At 48.4% G+C, this 20,915-nt stretch overlaps 1 long non-coding RNA gene across 1 annotated transcript; it reads left to right on the top strand.

Annotated features, from left to right (window-relative positions):
* Positions 1–3,028: 3,028 nt before the first annotated feature.
* Positions 3,029–20,204, top strand: LOC118605485. The gene is made up of 2 exons (XR_004952188.1): positions 3,029–13,411; positions 19,508–20,204. It is a non-coding gene; the product is annotated as an uncharacterized LOC118605485 (long non-coding RNA).
* Positions 20,205–20,915: the final 711 nt, after the last annotated feature.

The raw sequence follows: 20,915 nt of genomic DNA, 5'->3' as shown, positions 1-20,915 counted from the left end.
CCTAGGAGAAGTGCTGGGAAGGATTAGTAATGTCTGCACAGGCCTGGAGGGGCAGTCACAGCATGTGAACTGCTCACTATATTCCACAGCCTGCCGTGCATTTCGCACGTGAGGAAACTGGGTCACACACACGCCAAGTTGTCTAAAGCTATTCTGGAAGCCAGGGCAGATTTGGGGACAGAAATCTGGGTTGTGAGACCTTCTTTATCAATGACAATGGCTTCTCTTTCATGCTGGAGTTCATTAGAGTCCACCTACTGATGGTAGACATGCCTCCAGGCCCCAGTGCTGACTCTGTGCTCACCCAACCCGAGTACATTACAGCAGGGCCCAGGAGGACAGTGACACTTCAGGGCAGCTGATGCCCTGGCGCGGGTGGCAATGTGGAGCTGACTGTGGAGACCACCCCGAGAGCTGACCCAGTAGTGTGGGCTTTATATTAGACTGCTGTTGGAGAACTTCCGAAATTGCTTTGCAAGTGGAACGTGCTCTATCCCATTCCAAGCAGGAAGAAGACAAAGCCGGGGGACCTCCCCAAATGCTAAACTCATCACACTGGAAATGGGAAGTCCTGTCCAAATCCAGACCTGGCATGACTGCTTCAAGCTTACTGTGGGGAGCTGGGGACCAGATGTCTTCATCCTTCTGCAAAAGCCAGCTCCTTATTTCAAAATCCGTCCTGTTTGACCATCAAGGTCGGAGCCTTCATAAAAGCTGGAATGCACGCTGGGATGAGCAGGGAGCAGATAGCTCCAGGGACCTGGTGGCTGCCTGCAAACACTCTCCCAACTCTGGGCCAAGCAGGCCAGCACAGGGTCCCCCAGAGTTGCTTTTGAGCTGCTTTCGGGAAGGAAGTGCATAGGCATTGGGACCCAGTCCCAGGGGAGTCCTAGGAGCGACAGCCTCCTGTGTTATTAAAAGCCGGTTGCTGGCAGAGAAAGCCGCCTGCCTGCCATGTGGGCAGGGGCCCAGCAGTGCTGCGGGCAATTCCAAGCCAGTGCTTCCAGCCGACATCAAACCAGCAAAGAACACCACTGTTTTTTAGCTGATGAAGCAGAACTTTGCCTTTCTTTCTCTTCTTTTTTTTTTTTAACAATCTTTTTGCCTGGTTCCACTGTGGACGTTTTGTGTGTGCGGGCACGCATATGACATTCTCTACCAGCTGCGTGCTGTGGTTAACAACCCCCTGCCCCACCCTGCCTCACTAGCTTTCCCAGCCCCTCCCCCACTCCCGCCCCTCACCCCAGACTGGGAGCAGAGGGAGCCCAGACTGTGGCCTCAGGCTATTTACCGGTGGGGGTGGGGAGAGAAGAGAAATTGCTTTGTTTATCTTCTGAGTCTGGAAACCACAAAATTCATTCGTTTCCAAGGAAGCCTTGTTTGTAGGTTTCCAAAAATAAAAAATAAAAGGAGGTTTACTTCAAAGAAACAAGGGAAAAAGCGGTTGTCTTTGTGAGAGGATAGGTTCATTATTGTTATGTTCTCTTTTAACATTAGGTTTGCTGAAGGTAGGCAAGAGCTGCCACTTTTTTCCATGTGTGTATTACATCCTCATTTTGTCCTCTGTCACCTGTTCAGTGAAGAGGTGGATATTTTAAGAGATTAGAATATGTTCTCATTAAACGTGTCTGTAGGAAACTGAGGTTTTAAGCAAACTTATATAATTATGTTTTCTGCTAAGGTTATAGCTGATTCTGGGAGTCTTCTATTCATGTCGCAAATTAAAATCACTCAAATTGTCCCACTTTCACAAATAAAAAAGAATCAAATGTGCTTCAACACAGATTTTAAAATAACTTTCAAAATAGTTTAAATCGGCCGGTTGGTTGTCTGTGCATGATTTCTCTGGGTCTTTTGAAAATTTGAAGTGAACAGTGACCGTGTCAAATACAGTATGTGAATTATTGGCTGCTTTTTAACCTTGTACTCAAAACAATAAACTTTTCATGGAGTGTCAGAAAACGGTATCTTTTGAAAAAAAAAATTAAAGTCAGTGGAGATAAAGCAATTTCAGAAAAAAAAACCATAAAATGTACTTGAACATGTGTTACTTCACATGTGAGCATTCAATTTCATCTTCAGGATATAAATATTCCATTTTAAGAGTATCTATTATTTACCACATTATGTGAATCACTGTACTCATGTAAGCCTAAAGTCACGTAAGTACACATTTTGTGCTATGTATTTTAAGATCTTATCCATTCATTTTATAGAAGTTTTCAAAATCCTGAGAAGAGGTAATATAGGGCACCAAAAAAGGAGTGACATAAACCCCGTTAGACCCAGCCTGCTTTTTTCTGAACTGTGTCTTTCAGGTGAAGATATTCAACACATTGACCAGTTTTTCCCTTCCACTCTGGTTATTCGAGGTAAGGGAAACGCTGCAGAAGGCAGCATTATTTTTTTAAGGAGGCTCAGAGCTCTGTCATTTGGCACAGTATTCTGCTTATTGCATCTTTGCTGATAAATTTAAAACATTAACTGCGACTTTTGATACTGAACTTTCCCACGTGCCACGGGGCGCAAGGCCCATCCCATATTGTCCCTCAAGGGCCCAGGATGAGAAACAAGTGATGCAGCACTGATGTAGGAAGTCTTTACTCACACAGCGAAGCATTTATAAATGAGAACTCGCCAGAGAGGCCATGGCCGTCTACGTCTAGGTAGATGTAGCCAGCCTTCTAGGGCCAAAGGAAAGTCTCTTCATTCAAGGCCCTGGGCGGGGACCAGCGAGAGCTCAAAGAAACCCGTTTGCGGTATTACAGATGAGTATTTACGTTGCTCATGAACTTTCTGTCCAGGAAAGACATGACAGCCTGTTTAGATCTAAAAAGGAGTCCGACATCCCATTGACCGAACTCAGAGCAGGCGCAAAGAACGGTAACTGCAGTATTGAATAATGCAGTTGGTCCCTTCCAAGGAGGATGGGGGTGGGGTTTGGATCATGGAAAGCACCATTGATAGTATTTTCTTCTGCTTCCTGGAAAATCAACCAGGAAAGAAAATGTCTGAAGCATTTAAAAAAAAAAAAAAAAAAAAAAAAAAGGCTGCCCTGGCTTCTGGTTCTGGAACAGGAGGCCTTACACTCACTTCTCTCTACTTCGTTTCTGTAAACTACACACCCTGGAAACTGTCCAACAGACAGTGATTAAAGAAATCTGAAAATTGGGGGAAAAGAAGGAAGACTGGCAAGAAACCTTGAGACTTGAGCAACAACAACTGAATGTTTTCTGAGTTTTTGTGTCTCCTGTGTACCTTGACCTGGGCACAGGAGAAACTTGCAAACAAACAAATAAAAACCCCACTCAAACCCTAGAATACCCTGCTCTCTCTGCCAAAGTCTGGGCACGGGGAAACGTAACAGGGACCCAGCAAGAAGCTCTAGCCTCCACTCTGTGACCCAAGGCCCTTGCAGATAATTCAATCCACTGGCAGCAGCAAAGCCCAGGGAGTTCTGGCTTGTGGTCCAAACCGAGATGCAATGGGCAGCCGCAGCATCAGTGGAGCCCTATGTCTTCTTGGCCTTTGCTTCTTCCCCACTCCCAAAGGTTACCTAGCAACAGCGTCTTTGACCATAATGCTCACTAACAAAAGAATACGAAGCTACAGTATACTAAAAAACAATTAAAATAGAGTTCTGAAAAAATGTTAGTCACCCACAGAAAATCAATAAAAAGGAAATAGAATAAGCAGGAGGAACAAATGAAAATATGTCAGACTTACCCCTAATAGATCATTAATTACCTTAAATGTAAATAGTCTTAATTCACCAATTGAAAGGTAGAGATTGGCAGAGTGGTTTAAAAAACATGACCCAACTATACGCTGTTTATAAGACACTCCCTTTAAATTCAATGACAGGTAGTCTGAAAGCAAAAGATATACTGCACAAGTGTTACTAGGAAGGAAACTCAACTCGAGTAGCTATGTTAACATCAAGCCCAGCAAAATTTGGAGTAAACCAATGGCAAAGAGGGAAGTTACTCGATAAAGTGATTAACCCGCCAAGAAGGCAGAGCTGTCTTGTGAAACAAACGATAGCGTTTCACAATGTATGAAGCAAAAACTATGCTGAAAGAAGAATTGGATATATCCACAACTCTGACTGGGAACTTAAGTTCCCACTCCACCCTCCCACTTCGGACTTTCAGAACTACAAAAGAGAACACCAGCAAAGACCGAGAACGCTCAGCACCACCACTACTGTGAGGCTCTGTCCAACAACATCTAAGCCTACGTTGTGTTAAAGGGCTCATGGGACAGTCTCTGAGACGGGCCGGCTCCTAGGTTACAAAGCAAACCTTAGCAGACTTGAGAGGATGGAAATCAGACAGAGTGTGCTGTCTGACCTTATGGAATTAGAACAGAAATCAAAAGGAATTTCGGCAGGAAAACCTCCAAACACTTGCAAACTAAACAATAAACTCCTAAATAATTCATAAGTCAAAGAGGCTATCTCAAATAAAATTTTAAAAAATATGTGGAGCTAAAGAAAATGAAAATAAAAGTATTAAGATGTAGGAAATGCAGCTAAAGCAATGCTGAAAGGGAAATTTATGTCATTATAAAGAAGAAATAGCTCAAATAACTACTTCGGTTTCTGCTTTAGGAAATTCTAAAGAAAGAGTAAATTAAACTCCAAGCAAATATTCAAAAGGAAATAATAAAGAGTAGAGATCAATAAAATCGAAAACTGAAAAATGGTAGGAAAAGTAATTGAAACAGAAAGATGTTTCTTCAAAAAAAATAAATAAAAAAGATCAGTAAAATGAATTACCTTAACAAGGTTGGCAGAGATGAAAAGAGAAAAAACACAAACCACCAATATCAGGAATAAAACAATAAAACAGGAGATACCACAAATTTTGTAGCCATTAAAAAACAGTAGGAAAATACTAGAAAAAAACTTTGCTCTCATACAGTTGACAACTTAGAAGAAATGAGCCAACTCCTCAAAACCACAAACTACCAAAACTCAGCCAAGATCAGATAGATAATCTATTCGGTTCTATGACTGTTAAAGAAATCAAATTTGTAATTAAAATGCTCCCCCCAAAGGATCTTTAGGCCCAGATATTTTCAATGGAAAATTTTACCACACATTCAAAGACTAATTAATGTCAGTTGTGCACAGTCTCTTCCAGAAAGTGGGAGAAGAGAGGCCACCTTCCCAATTCTTTCCGTGATGCTGTTATTACTCTGCTACCAAAACCAAGCAAAGACACTTAAAAAAAAAAAAAAGGCTACATACCAATATCTCTCATGAACTTAGACGCAAAAATCACCAACCAAATTTATTCAAATACAACTATATATATATATACATATATATTTATGACACCATGACCAAGAATAACTTATGCCAATTATGCAAGACTAATTTACTATTTGAAAATCAGTATAGTCTAACACATGAACAGGGTAAAGAAGAAATATCATTTGATTATATCATTTGGTACAGAAAAATCATTGGACAAAATTACACAACCCATTAATAGTAGTGGGGGGAAAAAAGTTCTCAGCCCACTAGTAATAGAGGGGAAATTCCTTAATCTCATAAAGATCATCTACTGCATACAGCCTATACCAAATGTCGTATTTAGTGGTGAGAGGCTGAAGGCACCACTCTAAGTTCGCAAACAAGCAAGGACGTCTGCTCTCACCACTCTTATTCACATGGCACAGGAAGTCCTAGTCACTGTAATAAGGCAGGAAAAAGAAATCAAAGCCAAAGTGATTGGAAAAGAAGAAATAAAACTCTCTCTTGTCGCAGGCAATGTGCTTGTCTACATAGAAAATCTCAAGAAGTCTACAAAAAGCAGGTTGTCTCCCTTCCACGGGCGGCTCCGACAGGGGGGCACGTGCACTTGTTCTCAGGGTTTGCTGCAGTAAAGAGGGCAGGCTCAGGTACGGTAGGCCAGTGGACACCTCATCTCTTCCACTCCCGGATCTCTCTGAAGTCTGGTCCGCTCGCTCACCAGAGTGGGGTTGCTGATAGCACCCAGAGCCCACAGTTGTCGTGTGTATCAAATAAGAGCCGGTATGCAGATGACCGGTTACTCGCTGCAGGTCCTGTGGCCACTGTCCTGCATGGTAGTGTTCTATCTGCTGTGCTGCCCCCAGGCACTGTCACTGCTACCAACAGACCTGCGCTCCCCTGGGACTTCTCTGTGTCTCGTCACCTCACCAACCATTCTGAGCCTCACTGATTCCATTTATAAGGTGGAAACAATCACCCCTGTCTCATAGATTCTTGTTAAGACCAGATGAAGCAACACATAAAAGTGCTCCGAGAACTCTGAGAATACCAATAATAATAAAATAATAATACTAATAACAATAATAATAATTACAAAAACTAATAATATAATAATAGTGACTAGAATTGATTGAGCACCACCTACTGCCAGAATCCTGGCTTCTTTGTTATCTACAACCTTTAACTTAATTCTTATAACCATGATCTATTAGTCTCACTTGTGTAGATTGGGAAACTAAGACCCAAAGGAATAATTTTCCTAAAGACACAGCTTGTGAGCACGTCAGATTTGGACTGCCAGGGTCTGACTGTGTCCTTGTGCTTGCTAGAGAAAGTAAGCAGTGCGGCCAGGAATGGGAGGGGCTCACTTCCACTGACAAGATGGGTACGATCTGGTGTTACAAGTAGTGGGGGAGCCAAGAGTCATCCTTGGCAGTGGCAGCTGGCTCCGCACTAGCAAGCTGCCTGGGAAACGAGTTTCCCTCTGGTAGGACCTGGGGCAGGAAAGTGGGTGTGAGTTAATCAGAGAGTCATCCCTCCAAACTGCGTGCCCAGCTCTAAAATTAACTCCGCCACTTGCAATAAGGACTCTGTCTGGACTAAAGGCGTTCTTTCAGGTGCAGAAAACAAAAGCTGGACTTTGTGTCACAGGCTTAAAATAGGAGCAGGGTCGAGGGCCAGCTGGGCTCACGGGTGCCAAGCAGGCGGTGTCTCAGCTGGTGTTTTCTAACACTTCCTGCTTCGGACAACAGGTCTCTGCCTCCTTTTTTGAGCTGAGAGGGGGTGAAACATATATCTGAAAAGCCTACGTGCTTTGCTCTCTCTCCTCCATGAGTGTTCTTTTCATCCACAATCCACATTCATCTTTCCCACTGCTTGCACGTTGTCCCAATATATACTAGGTACCAAAATTAAAAAAGGCAGCGCTGCCTCCTTCTCCCTGGCTCGGTGCGTTGAACCCACGGTATTCCTTGAATGGCCCTGCTCAGAGCGCAACCAGGAAGTCACTAGTTGGGCAAGCTCTGTGATCCCATGGCATGGTGGCGGTGGGCTGTCCCCATGTTGATGGCCTCTATGCAAAGGTGTCTCCCTTATGAAGAAGGGTGGACCCTACTCTAAGATCCTGCCAATTCTAAGAGTTCGTGACTTATTTCCAATTTTTGAGCCTGGCTATATTTAGGTTGATGAATTGTATTCAAGGTGGCCTCATTATCAATTTATTCAATGAATTCTTTTATTCAGAAGTTATTGACAGCACATTTGGTTCAGACACTATAGCATGAACTCATCCTGTCCGTCTCTCCTCCTGATGAACTCTGGAGGCAATGCCAGAGGCCCCTTAAGGAAAAACTGGGCTGGGGAAAGAGGCGGAGGACAGGCTAGGGTCTTGGGAGAGGACGAACAATGTAGAAGTCGGGTGTCTTCTATCCCCACATCATCACACAGGAGAAGGTGATCCAGGCCTGATATTCCTGCTGCCCACCTTGGCACCTGGGGACACCAATGTGGATGCATCCCTGCCCTTGCCTGCTGGGCCCGAGATCCTCCTCCCTCACTGACAGATACCTGGTGTAGCCGGTGGCACCAACAAAGCAGACTGAACTGTAACAAGTGGTTCTGCCTGGCAAGAAGCACTCTTGGTCTCCATGGCCCTGGAACTCCCTGTTCCATCCAGAGGCCCTTGGAAGACCAGCTGGGGGACCTTCTTTAGCCCTCAGGCAGCAGCAGGAAGAATGAGTGGGGGCCCAGAGACTAACGGTGTGAGAAGGCTCAGAAATGAAATTATTGTTGGCCTCACAGCCCACTCACCCAGGTCACTACCTGCTTGCTAAACCTAAACAGGATGAAAGCCTGCTTTAAAATATAAATAAGAAGATTTAAATAAGACCCAGCATTTCCTAACATAAAAGACAAGGGGTTCAGATACAATTTAAAAATACACATCATACTAAGAACCAGAAAAATAACTTAAATGCAAAAAGATGACCAGCTGAGAGACAGCGCGGCAAGACAAATCAGATGACAGAAGTATCCAAGAAAGACTTTAAAGCAGCTGCCATAAAAATGCATCAGAAAGCAATTACAAATTCTCTTGAAACAAATGAAAAAAAAAAAAGGTTTTTAAATTTCTTCAAAGAAATAGAGATTGTAAGAAAAGAAGCAAATGGAAATTATAGAACTGAAAAGTACAATAACAGAAAAAAAAAGTCACTGGACAGGCTCAATAAGTAGAATGGATATGACAGAAGACAGAATCAGTGACATTAAGGTAAGAACAATAAATGCATCTAGTCTGAATAACAGAGTAAATAGACTGAAAAAATTCTCTACCGTGAATGGTGGCTTTGAATAACAAACGAGTATATCAACTGCAGAGGGGTTGTTTAATTAACTTAAGAGAACCAATAGTTTTAAATAGTGACAATTAATTGAAAACTAAAAAAAATTAAATGATACCATTTATAATAAGATAAAAAATGCTACCAAGATAAAATGCTAATAAGATAAAAAATGCAGGGACTAGAAGGAGCACAGAGGACTTTCAAGGCAGTGAAAACATTGCATGATACTATAATGGTGGGTCCGTGTCATTATATGTTTGTCCAAACCTACAGAATGGACAACAGTAAGAGTAAAGCATATGTAATCATGGACTTGGAGTGATTACAATGTGTCAGTGCAGGTTCATGGAGTATAATCAATGTATCACTCTGGTGGTGAGGTGACAATTATGGAGGAGGCTGTGCCTGGAATATCTGTGTTCCTTCCTCTCGATTTCTCTGTGAACCTAAAAGTACTGTAACAAAGTCTTTTATAAATAAAGGGGAATACATCTAATGAAATATAGTTGAAAACTAAAGATTATTGTTGAAAACTATAAGATTAATGTTGGGAGAAATTAAAAGAATCCTAAATGTTTATAGAATGAAAACTTAAAAACTTTTAAAGTCAGTTCTCTCCAAATCGATTCAGAGCTTGAGTGGTTTCAATGCAAATCCCAGTAGAATTGTGTTTATTTTATTTTTAAAATAAACTTTACTCTATAATTTATTTGGGAAATTAAAAGACCCAAACAATCTTGAATAAGAACGTTTGCCAAGACTTATTCTGAAGTTTTAGTGAACAAGACAGTGTAAGATTTGTATAAGCATAGACAAACCAACCAATGGAAGAGGAAAGAGAGGCCTGGAAGAGGTCACACATATGCAGGTACTTGATTTGTGATCAGGGGACATTGCTATGCAGTGGAGACAGGGCGGGTGGTCTTTTCATGAACTCTGCTGGGGCAATTGGATGTTTATATTTTAAAAAATGAATCTTAACCCTACCTCACACCAGATATAAAAGTCAAATCAGGCGGATTGTAAATCTCAATGTGAAAGGTGAAATAACAAAACTTCTGAAAAGAGCCTAAGCAAATAATCTCATGATCTTGAACAGGAAAAATTTTCTCAAGTCTAGTACAAAAAGCACTAAGCCCAAAGGAAAAGATTGATAAATTGGACTTCATCAAAACTGAGAACTTCTGTTTATCAAAAGTCACCATAAAGAGAGTGAAGAGGTGGCCCACTGTCAGAGAAGATATTTGTAAATCATAAACCTAATAAAAGACTTGTGTTCAGAAAATATTAAAAATTTGCATAAATCATTAATAACCCAATAGAAAAAAATAAGCAAAGGCTTGACCAGGCACTTCACAACAGAGATGACATGATTCACCAGAAATGTGAGGTGGGGTGCAAAGTAAAGGAGACACAACTGCACAGTAAACAGACTAATGACTCCGCGTGCTGGAGAGGATGCGCGGCTATAGGGACCGCCACCCATCGACCAGCAGGGTGTTAACTGGCACAACCGTTTTTGGAGATTGTTGGGCAGTGTTTGCTGCAGCTGAGCACATGTATCCCAGCTCAGCAATTCCACACCTATCGAAACACACACACGTGTGCACGGAAGACCTGCACGCAGCTGGTCATGGCTATCCCTGTCACAGTGGCCAAGGACTGAAACCATGGCCATTTCCATTGTCAGTAGAATGGATACATACACCGTGTGCATTTGGCGGTGAAAGTGAGCAATCTAACACACAGTGATATAGGACTGAAATCTTCAAGTTCAGTGAAAGAAGGCAGACAACCCAGGGGTACACGGAGTGGCTCTATCTGCATGAGTTTCCAGAATAGACCGAGCTCCTCGATGGGAAGAAGAGACAAGCAAGGCACAGTGATTTGGGGAACAAGGCTGAAGGAGGTGCAGAGGGCTGCTGGGAGTCAAGTGATGTCCTGTTTCTCGACCTGGTCAGCGATTTCATGGGTTTGGGCCCTTGGTGAAAACTCATTAAGCTTTCGTGCTCGTTTGTGCACTTTTCTCTCAGTGTTTTACTTCAATAAAGAGTTTACTTAAAAGAATGTAGTACATGGGTTTGCAAAGTTGGAAATGGCCACAACATTCTTATTGCCTCACAAAGAGTATTTTATAGAAGGTTCACAAATGTTGGAAAGCCAGATGTCCTCTCTCTCTGAGCAAAAAAAGCAAAGAAATTCATAGACAAGGAAGAAGGTTCACAAGTGACAGATGCGTAGATGGTCTACCCTGAGTGCCCTAATCACTCCATCCAAAGACAGGCCAACCTTCCTTGTAGCAGAGTGGCCGCTCACCTGTCTGCCCGTCCATTTCGTTGAGCCCCAGGAATTTGCTTACTCCTGGCTCTGGGCCTTTCACTCCTCGTTCTTGCCCTCTCAGCCATGCCCAGGGACGAGGAGGCTGGGCATAGTCAGCTCTCCCTCATTGAGGTACAGCTCACCAGTGACCCAAGTTTTCATCCCATGCTGATGATACCCCCTGACATATGGACTTGGGGACAGATTTCTTGGGGAACTTCCTCTCTCTGAAAACATTTAGAGGGATTTTGCTGAAACACTTGGCCAAACTCACCTTGGCCTTTTACAATGAGAGGGCTCATTTGGAAGGTGTCTCTGGTGAAGAACAGGGACCTTATCTGAGAAGGGCGGGTTTACTCTGGTCCCTTCTCCCACCTACCAGCAGGGTGACTGGCATCAATGGAGCCTTCTAGACATTTTCACGGGCCACCTTTGTGGATCCCGCCCTCTCCTCTCTCTGCTGTTGCTAAAGTTCTGTGAGAGTGGGTGGGCCTTCAAGATTACCCAGCATTGCCCCTGGTTGCCAAGGAGGACTCCGAGGCCTGGGAGGGAAAGGAACTTACAAATTGAGCAGTAAGGATGCAGAAACACCTGGCTGGAACCCACGCCAGGGATCTGAGCACAAAGCATGGTCGTGTTGATCCAAAGTCAGCTGTCACTGCATCCCCTTGGTTCCTTTGCCTAGCTGCTTACCACCAACCTCAGTTTCCACAGCCTCCCAAGGAGGGACAAGGAGGGACAAGGGAGGACCAAGTGGAATGAAAACATCTTCAAGGCCCCAAGCTCCATCTGGGATGGGCAGAGGAGAGAGGCAGCTGTGTGGACATCCAAGGCCAGAAAAACATGTGAGGGCAGAGTGAAGAGTAAGGAAGTGCACCCCACGGTTGCAGTCCTACCTGCACCTCTTAACCCCTCTGGACCTTAGTTTCTCCACCTGTGAAGTGGGGACGATGGTCGTAACCGCTGAGTGGCAGCTGTGAGTAGTGAAAGCAAGTGAAGTGCTTGGAACAGTGCCTGTGACATGGAGGCACTACAAGCGGTGATGGCTGGCGACCACCTGAAAAGGCCATTCTGATTTTCTTCGCTAAGAGAAAGAGGTGGAGACAGTTCTTGGTACCTGCCCATGAGGTAGAGGCTGGCGGCTGCCCACACTAACTGCTGTCCTACTCGGCCTCAGAGACCTCCTAGTGGGTGGAGACAGCAGAGGAAGATCCGCCTGGTGCACCCTAATTGGGGCTGTGATGTCACCTTGGTCTGAAAGGAAACATTGAGGTCAGCACAGTTCAAAAGACCATTTAGTATCCCCACAGCCCAATTTCAGATGCACGCGCTTGGCGGGCCTTGTTCACACAGTGCCTCTGCTGTGTATCCTGGGGCTGCAGGCGGGCCCGTGAAGCGGGCATCATGCCCATTTTATGGGTGAGGAACCAGAGGCTCCTCCCCACCCATGGTTCCAGGGAGCAGAGCAGCCCACACTGGGAGATGAGGCTCCTGGGCCAGGCACATCCTATTTCACCGTGGCTTTGTGTCACGGGGTCAGGAGACAGAGAGGCCTGGAGTTTAGGGGCAGGGCCCCTGAGACGAAAGCCTATGGATGTGAGAAGGGTCTGGCCACCAAGATGGCCAGAATGGGGTGAGCTGCATTCAGGCTAGCAGCTCAGGTCTGGGTAGTTAACCTAGAGACCCCCGTTGGCCGGCAAGGAGCTCTGGCCTCCAAGCCTCCTCTGCCTCCCACCTGCCTGGACTGCTCAGCCTGGCCTTCTGACCCCAGACAGGCCTCCAGCTCCATGCGATCGCCCTCTGCCTAGTTCTTGTCCGCGCTTCTGATGGATTCCATCTGCAGTCTACCCGCCCCCCACCCCGTGCCCATCACTAGCAGGGTAGTTCTTTTCTCGTCTGGATGTCACAGCACCCTAGCACCTGAAACAGTGCCTGGTGTGGGCAGGTGTTTGTAGCTAACTGATGAATGGGTGAATGACTGAGCGAATGAATGAATGAATGAATGAATGAATGAGTAGATGACGAGTGAGCTGGGCAGCTTTTCCTGTCACGCCCCACATGGTTACTGTGGGAGGTGTCGGAGGGGCACGCATAGCTCCATTCCAGCAGCTCCATCCGGGTGAAACAGAGTGGGTGTGTCCTCAGTAATAGGTCACATAGGCCCTTCAGTAAAGGCGTCAGTGGACCTGAAGCATTTAAGACAAAAGGTGGCAAACAAACGCATCTGTGTGAATGAGGAGCTGTGCTGGGGGTGACGTTACACTGCCTTTCACTGAAGTCTCATTTTGGGTTTGTGACGGGCGTTCATCTGTGACATTTCTGCTTTTACTTCTTGGTGGTGTCTTTTTTATTTTCCAAGAGACTAAAGGTCAGAGCAGTGCCTGGATGCCTGGATGCCCCTGGCGCCGGCGGCCACGGCCAGCGTCCGTGAAGCACACCGAGGGACGTGACGGCACTCTCGTGCTCAGTCCTCACAGCCTGTGTCCAGGTGAGACGGTGAAGGCGCAACAAGCTGCCGTTCCGACCTCACAGCCCCCTTCCTTCCCAGATGTCGGGGCAGCTCAGAGTGGGCAGTTGGTGCCCACTGCCCCCACCCCAGATCACCCCAGGCGTCCCCCCTTGGCTATGTGCCGAGTCACCTCCTTTTGCTTTTTTCTAACATATGAGGGTCATCCCGCAACATAGGGGACGCAGGGCTGCCCACTCTTGAAGACCCTGCCTGTTCTTGGCAGCTGGGGTGCGAGCCCAGCCTGCGCGGGCCCAGCTCTGACTTGGTGTGCTCGGCAAGGCCTGGCCGCCATGCCCCCACTGCTCTGCCGGACTGCCCTCGGACGGGTTCCTGCCAGGGTCTTTGTGAGATGCCCATGCCGAAGGCCCAGGGCTTTGCAGGCTGCACACTTTGTAAGCTGTAGTTGCCCAGAGGTATTTTTCTGTTATGAACTCATTTTCTAGTCTTGCTTATGCCCCTCTGTGGATGCCACATCCCTAACCCACTGTGCCACCATATGCAATGACAACTCCCTCCTATGAAGCACACAGGGCACACAGGAACCTCCCCATGGAGGATACAGTAGCCAGCAGCCTGAGGTATCAGGCCTCCCAGGTGCCCACTTGGCAAAATTAGAATGTTCCAGGCCCACTCAGCAGAGCTCCATGGGACACACACACACAAGACCTGGACTCTGCTCCAGCCTTGCCCCAAGGTTATCCAGGGGGCATTCTCTCTGTGGAAGCTGAGGCGGAGACGGCCAACTGGGGCCAGGCTCCAATGCATGGAAGGCTTACCTTTTCCACACCTGAGCACAGCCATCAGAAGCCCATAGTTCTCAGCCTCCTTCTGCTTTTAACCTGCTGTGTGATCTTATGGAAGCCTTGTGCAGGATTTTCTCCTGCGCTGAGCACTCTGGGGCTCCGTTGTCACCAGGCTCTGCTAGGGCAAGAGGAGCACGTCAGTGGCTCAGGCCGATGTGGTCTCTGCCAGGGGAAGACTCTCAGTGATGCAGTGGGTGGGGGGCATGGAAGAGAAGACACCCAGCTGCGCTGGGAAGGGTAGAGGAGCAGATGGGCCGTGGGTGTTTGTTTTATGCGTCAGGTTGAATGGGCGATGGGACACCCGGGAAGCCGGCATATCATTATCTCTGGTGTGTCTGTCGGGGTGCATCCAGAAGGGATTCAGTTTGGGCGGGCTGAGCACAGTGCATGGCCCTGCCAGTGTGGTGGCCCTCAGCTACCTGGCTGGGCACCCAAATTAAACTAAAGGGCAGAGGACAGCGAATTCGCTGTCTCTGCTCTTTGTCCCTCCTCTCCCGCCCCAGAAGTGGCTTCCTGTTCTGGCCTTAAACTCAGACTAGGACTCACCCCACCAGCCCCGAGTCTCAGGCCTGGGACACAACCTGGGCTCTGCTCCCCTCAGCACCCATGTCCCCATCAGCAGATGATAGGACTTCTTGTGACCCTGTGAACCTCTTACTCTACCACCGGTGTCCTGTCCCTCTGCAAGCCCTGACACAGGCCGTGGTGGGGCTAAATGAGGCCCAGCTGCAGCAAAGGACCGAGCAGGTGAGGTCCTGGCCTCTGCAAGGACCTGAGGGAATTCGGGGCTGGGGGAGGGTGGGGAACCAAAGGAGTAAGAACAGACGTGTCCCGGAGGACTCTGGCCAAGAAAGGCAGGAGCCAGCCCTCAGCCCGTCTTGTGAGTGGACTTCTCTCAGGAGCGGGGACGGCAGGCAGGGAACTCATGCCGGGTGGCCTCTTGACCCTTCCAAATCTCTCTGGCCATCGATGGGGCCTGGGCGGAGAGAGCCCATACTCAGTAAATGAGTGCACATGAACCTCTACACCTGTGTTTACTTAAAAGGCCGTTTCAGACGCTGGCCCATTTGGTGACCAGACACCAAGCCTGTCCTTCCGTGTAGCTGACAGCGGTCGACGGGCAGGCGTGCGGCAGAGGCTCAGGGCTGCAGACAATGGAGGCTTTGATCCCGCGAGCAGCTTTGATGCCAAGTCTGGAATTACAGGAAGACCGTTTGAGTGACTCTCACTCTCGCCCAACCGGCCAGCGAGACGCGTGCTGTCTGGAGGTCAGACGCCTTGGTGTTGGTCCACTCTTGTATTCAACTGAGCTCATGGAGGCCACAGGCTCTGGTTGTCAGCTGTGTACTTGATTCGAAACACTTTCCTGGCAAGCTTAGCAGCTCCAAGGCCATGCTAATGTTGATGAAAAATGATTTTAACACCTGTTTTTCTCAGGGTGTGCCCATGGTTGAGGAAAGACAGGACAGTTTTAACGTCTGGACACAAGTTATCACTTTAGGGGAAGCTCCAGCTGTATGTGCCGAATGCAATGGAGTAGCTGTCCTCACAGGGAGCAGCCCTCTCCCCCAGGATAAAAGCCTTTCATCTGCAGTGGGCAGGGAGAGGCCAAGCTGCCCCACTCAGAGACGCAGTCCTCTGCCATGTGCAAGCCTCTGTCTTGTTTGTTACTCTGTTTGGAAGTCTGGGAAGACAGGCGGAGTGGTAAAGATATCCCCAAACTCTTGGTTCTTGGGCCCGGTGACAGAAAACTGTCAGCCTCCATTGCCAACTGCACCTGGACTGGCTGGGTGCTGGGTGCAGATCCTCTGAGGATGGGGTGGGGGCCTCTCCTACGTGGGTGTGCTCACCAATGTTGACAACTACCTAGTGCTAAAAATTCCCTCTTTCTCACCTGCTCTGTGTGCTGCCCCAGACTGAGGGGGAGATGGGAGCTGACGGAGGAGAGAAGAAACTTGGTCATGGCCGGTTGCCACTACAGGCACTTTTTCCAGGCAAACGCCTTCTCTTTCTTTGGAGAGCTCCTTTTTCATGGGTGGGGAAGGGGCCCGGAAGTGCTCTGGATGGTGCCAAGATCCCACAGCCACACCTGGGGCGTGCAGGACCCCAAACCCAGGACATCGAGGGGCCTGCAAGATGGCTCAAAGCCAGGAAAACCTCCGGGACTGGGTGAGGGGGTGGGGCCGGGGCAGGAAGTCAGGATGCAGGGCCCAGCTGGACGGCCTCCCGCACCCTGCTTGCTCTCTGGTCACGGTGACCACACGGGGACACAAGGGCATACCTGGACAGTGTCAGTAGGAAGAGAACAGACAAAGAGCAGTGACTGCATCAGTAATGGGCACCGGCGTGGCTCTGAACTTCCTGGTAGAGGAGGAAAAACAGAGGCAGCAGCTCTTATTGGTCACTAAGAGAAAATATGTCACTTTTTCAGGGAAATTTTTTTCCTGGCAACAATTCGTGGAAGAATCAATGTGACGGAACAACCCAGGGGGACATCCTTGTGTTGGGAAGGAGGACCTCTGGCCTGGGGGGCTCGCAAATACCAATAGTCAATGGGAAGATGGCCAGGCCACCATCCTGGCCTGGGGCCCACTTGCCCTGGAGAGAGACACTGTGGGGTGATCAGAGGGTGTCCTCAGTAGCAGGGAGGGAGCTGAGAAGGTACCCCCAGACACGAAGTGGACACCAGGGGCTAATACACGTACCTGCCACTTCACGGTCTGTGGGTCCTGTCTCAGAGAGAGGGCCCGTGCCCTCCTTGAAGACAACAGGGAAGGAGGTCCAGGGAGATGGAGGCTTGCTCCCTGGCTGGGGCCTGCTGGAGCTGAGTGGTTGTAAAGGTCAGAGTAAGGGTCAGCATTTTGCCAAAGCCAGGAAAGCAGTCCTGGGCCTCCGGGAGACAGGAAGGGGCCTGGGGAGTGTCTGACATGAGGCCTGAGCTCTCTGGCCTCTTCAGGCTCTGGGTCCTGGAGCAGGTCAGGGGTGGAAATGTGGTGTCTGAGAGAAAGAAGGAAGGAAGGAGAGAGAGATGGGGAGGAGGAGGAAGGGGATGGATAGAGAGAGGGAGAAAAGGGGGAGACAAGGGAGGAAGCAGTGGGGGGAGGAGGGGAAGGGGAGGGGAGGGCAGAAAGACGTGGAAAACTGGGAGGACAGGGGTCAGGGCAGGAGTAATGCCGAGACTGTGCTGTGTCCTCTTTCCTCCTGTCTGGCTCACAGGCCCCAGAAAATGAAAACTCACCAACCAGTGGGGCACGGACGGCTGTCCCAGTAGAAAGCCTGGCCTGTGCCTTGCGTCTGAGGGAAACTGCCAGCTGGCGGTGAGGGGAGGCTAAGCATCTGGGGGAGCATCCATGGAGGGGACATCCCTAAGGACACAAACCGGGTGGAGAATCCTCCACGAGCTATGGGTGTCGCTGGCCATGGACAGCCCGCACTCCCTAAGCATACCCACTGCTGCAGGGGCAGAGGGGAGAGAAATAGCAGCAGAACAAAGGGCTAAGCGGCTGGGGGTTGTCGTGGGGAGGCGGGTGGGGAGGCGGGGCGTGTACCCAGTGAGGCTCCCACCTGGCTGGGTCGACTGAGGACAGGGTCTCCACCAGGGCCACTCCTCAGAGCCCCCCAGCAGTCACTCTCTGCAGGGATCTGCCCACAGACCCTCTGCACCCCAGTGTGATCGCACAACCAGACACCCAAGATTCCAAACAAGCAAGACACTTCAGGGAACAGAAAAGCAGGGAACAGAAAAGATCCTGAAAAGATGCTCCATTTGACTCTTAGAGATTTCAGCAAGACAGTCTTCCCAAACCGTACAATGTTAAGGCCCTTCAGATGCCAAGGTGCATTCGAGGTGCACTGTGAACCTTATTCTGGGGTCACTGGACCCTCCCTGCTTCTGAAGTGAAATTAGAGCAAACTGTAAAATTGGAAGTGAATTTAAATTTTTAATATATGAGCCACTGTTTATTATTTTAGCCTGAGTAAGAAATTATTTTTTCACATTTTGATTTTTAAGGTTTTATAGAAAGTTACAAGTTTTATCAGAAAACAGTAATTTAGCTCTACTGGGAATAATGTTTCATAGAAACAGCTGAGTTTTCACCCACGTGCCCCCAGTGTGGAATTTGCCATCTATGGGTACTGCTGAGCATTTTCCTGGAAGCAGCCATGACTCAGCTGCTTCAGGATCAACTTGGCTGTGAGTTTTCTTTCTCAAAGACTCAGAACTCACCCTAGGCACAGACCCTGCGACAGCTGTGCCACCTTCGTGACATCTGTTCAGTGATGTACCAGTTCTCCTGAGTCATAGGGGAACCACAAGCTGCAAATGGCCCAAGAGCTCATGCATGGGTGGGGTGGGCTGCGCATCACCTGTGGTGTGACTTGGCCACCAACAGATGCTGTCACGGGAGAGCAGAAAAAACACAAAGGCAGCCTGTCCACGGGAAACATAATGCCATGCCCTTTTTACAATTTCAGTGGTGGACTGCTGGTCAGGTGTGAACTGCCATCCTCTCCAAACCGGTCGGTCAAAGTGAAAACTGTTGTGTCCTTGAGCAGGCTGTGGTCAAGGTGGGGCCCTGTGCCATCTGGGCGGGGGGTGGGGGGTCCCTCTTCTGCCCCTAGAAGTCACCCCTCTGCATGGGTGCTGAGTGGCGCCCTGCTCTGGTCAGATCTGCTCCGCCTGCCAAGGTTTCTCCCTCCACGAGCGCACGAAGGAGTCTCCGCCAAGACATGAACAGTCCTAGGACCTCACACCCTGCTCCAGAAACTGCATGGGGTGAATGATGGAGCCCGCCCCAAGCCCATAGGGACAGGGCTGGAGCATCAGGGAGGTTGGGGGATCCCGGCTCCAGGGGACTCCCTCCATATGTTGTCACTGTGACCACAGCTGGAGGGTGGTGCGGGAAGAACGTTGGGCATAGCTTATCTTTCAAAAACACACACAGAGGACATTGTCAGCATGTTCACTGTGCCTATGTGACTGCTGTGGCGCCCAGTCCTCCAAAGGTCACCTTCTGAGAAGGAAGGCTGAGGAGCTAGGTGCAGCCACTCAGGACATCTGTTCTGGGCCTCTCTGGGGAGTGCCTGGACTGGGCGAGCCCAGGCAGGGGATGCTGGTGCTCCATCAGCCCCTGAGAGGCTCCAGGCAGGTGACTGTTCAGGGCTAGAGTTCAGGCGAGGCCACTAGAGAGAGGTGTTGCACTGAGCTTTGGAATCCAATTCTAGGTTCCTCGGTAGGATTATCTTTCTTCTATCTTTTCTCCTATTCCAGGTTCTCCACCTGGTCCTGCAACCCAGACCTGGCTCTGCTCCCCACCTGCCTGGGCCTCCCTCAGTGCCCTGCCTGCCTCCCTCCCCACAGTTACGTCTGGGGTCTCCTCTTCAGAACCTGGCTTAGGGTTTTGTTGTTGTGTGTTTGTGTGTGTGTAGTATATGTATGCCATGAAAGGACAAGAAAAATCACAAGCGCTGCTTTCGTAAAACATTTCTAATACTGCCGAGGAGCAGGCCCACTAAGAGGCAAACAGAGAAGACTGTGCCAACTTCACCCTCTATTTGTAGGCTAATAATAATGATTATTTTAGCATGCACTCATCAGCGTGGGCTTTGGAAAACAGCTGCTCATGGTCAAGGCCCAACTGTGTGCTGTGCCAGCACTCAGTCGCCTGGGTCCTGACCTCTGAGACTCAAATGAAAGTGACTGACCACTCCCCGAAAAGTGCACAAAAATAAAACCATAAAGCAAACACAATCTTAGGATGCTGATGGCTCCTTGAATCCGTGTTAAGAGCCCTGGAGGCATCAGTCTCTGGCCCAGGACACAGACGAATTTCCCACGTCCACGCAGAGTGTTCCAGCAAGTATGACCTGACCCTCTGCTTGGCTGCTCTCCTTAGGAAGGGCCTACTTTTTTGAGAATCAAATGAAAGCCATGCATTTTTTCACCCAATAAAATGCACATATCCTAATCTGTCTAAAAGATAGCATTCATTTTTAAGTTGCAGACCCCTCCTGAAGCCTCTTCATGAAAACTTAACCCTGCTTTCTGATGACATTTAAGTAATAATGAGTCTAAGCACGCGCCTCCCCGATACCTTGGTTCAGATGGCTCCTCTTCCATGGGGTCCCCCCGAGACCCTCCTGCTGGAAATCTTCTCCCCTTTCTTGGGTTTCCTTACTCACACCGTGGCCCCTTCACACTGTGACCCCAGGGATCAAGGCCACAGGTTTGCAGTACCTCTTGCCAGGGCTCTGGGGTCAACATTCTGTCACTGAATGGGGCTCATGGAGCGAGAGTTTCTGGCTCTCTCTTTCAGTGCACTGGACATAGGGTTCCCCGCCCCCGCCCCCCGCCCCCTGTACATGTTATAACAGGCTGAGCAGCACTCAACCCAGTTGGGTTGCAATTTGCTTATTGGATCAGAAACACAAAAGAACTAACAGGGCAATTGATAAAACTCAATGTGAGGAGACATTAAAAGGAGTGAAGTTTTCATCTGCGACAATGGTAGCTGAGAGGGCATTTATATAATACCAAGAAATCATGAAGACTGGTGCTCACACGCACTGGGGTTTACTTGCCAAATGGAAAATACTGAAATTAAAGGCACCGGCAAAAACAGAGACAGCATCTCCTATCGGCTTTAACAGCAATCTGTGTAGTGGGTATGGGAACACGG

This window comes from Rousettus aegyptiacus, unplaced genomic scaffold, assembly GCF_014176215.1.
Source record: "Rousettus aegyptiacus isolate mRouAeg1 unplaced genomic scaffold, mRouAeg1.p scaffold_m13_p_7, whole genome shotgun sequence".
In the NCBI taxonomy this organism is placed as follows: domain Eukaryota; kingdom Metazoa; phylum Chordata; class Mammalia; order Chiroptera; family Pteropodidae; genus Rousettus; species Rousettus aegyptiacus.
This window is presented reverse-complemented; position numbering and strand designations above follow the sequence as displayed.